Below are 1,333 nucleotides of genomic sequence, written 5' to 3'. Positions count from 1 at the left end.
TTGGTGTGGGTGTCGTACCCATGGTTATAAAGCAGCACACTGGAGGTGTCAATGGTGTCTCAGTGGCATGATCGCAAAGCCTGTTCTAGAAGCCCTCTTTCTTCAGACAACAAAAGAAACAATACAATTACACCTTTCCTTACAGTCCCATTCTGAACTTACTCTCTGATCACCTTAAATGAATGCGAACTCCCATTATAAACAAGCTCCTCCAAAAGAGAAAATTGAGGTCCACCAAGGTCAGTGATCTGCCTGAAGTTACCCATCAATAAGGGTTGGAGCCAGAATTACAAGCAAGAGAAAAAAAACATGTCTAGAAGGACAGATTCAAAGATGGCTGTGGCATGTCAGAACATGAGGACCACCACCAGGTGGTGGCTCTAATAACCAGAGGAGCCTCCAGTTCAGGTCTGGCCATGGTGGAGCAGCTGGTGGGGTGAGGGGCCACTGCTGTGCTTTGGAACCTGCCCAAGTCCAATGGGAAGGTCAGAGCCAAGAAGTTAGGGAAGCGCTGTGCCTTCGCCCCAGCTGACATGACCTCCGAGAAGGCTGTGCAAGCAGCCCTGACTCTAGCAAAAGGAAAGTTTGGCCACGTGGATGTGGTAGTCAACTGTGCAGTCATTGCAGTGGCCATTAAGACATACGACTTCAAGAAGAATCAGGTCCATACCTTGGAGGACTTCCGGCAAGGTTCTCAATGTAATCTCACAGGCGCCTTCAATGTGATCCACCTAGTGGCTGGTGAGATGGGCCAGAATGAACCAGACCATCAACACTGCCAGCACTGGCGCATTTGAGGGCCAGGTTGGACAAGCTGCTTACTCTGCTTCCAAGGGGGTCATAGTGAGCATGACACTGCCCATTGCTTGGCATCGAGCTCCCCTGAGCTTCCAAGTGATGGCCACTGCTCCAGGCCTATTTGGCACCCTGCTGCTGACCAGCCTCCCAGAAAAGTGTTCAACTTCCTGGCCAGCCAGGTGTCGTCCTTCCCCAGCCAACTGGGTGACCCTGCTGAGTATGCTCGTCTGATTTAAGCCCTCATCGAGAACCCACTCATCAACGGAGAGGTCATGAGGCTTGGTGGGGCCATCCGCATGCAGCCTTGAAGGGGGAGGGCAGAGAAAACAAATGTTCCTCTGCCCCTCCTTCCCCTGGAGTACTGCACTGCAGCTTGGGAGGAAGTCCAGTGGCCATTTTGTAATTCTGCCCAACAGTCACACTCTGTACCTAATAAAGTCCCTATTTCTCACAAAAAAAAAGGTACAAACAAACAAACAAAAGAAACACAGATCTAAATACACTGTTGAAAAGAACCATATAAGGAGTATCCAGC

General features: G+C 50.2%; 1 pseudogene; it reads left to right on the top strand.

Annotated features, from left to right (window-relative positions):
• Positions 1–344: 344 nt before the first annotated feature.
• LOC114211135 (3-hydroxyacyl-CoA dehydrogenase type-2 pseudogene) lies at positions 345–1,106 on the top strand (annotated as a pseudogene).
• The last annotated feature ends 227 nt before the right edge of the window (positions 1,107–1,333 follow it).

The sequence above is a fragment of the Eumetopias jubatus genome, unplaced genomic scaffold (genome assembly GCF_037043125.1).
Source record: "Eumetopias jubatus isolate StellerSeaLion01/CBP00866 unplaced genomic scaffold, mEumJub1_p1.0 scaffold_4, whole genome shotgun sequence".
Classification (NCBI taxonomy): domain Eukaryota; kingdom Metazoa; phylum Chordata; class Mammalia; order Carnivora; family Otariidae; genus Eumetopias; species Eumetopias jubatus.
The sequence above is the reverse complement of the archived record's forward strand: the minus strand, read 5'-3'. Positions and strand labels throughout refer to the sequence as shown.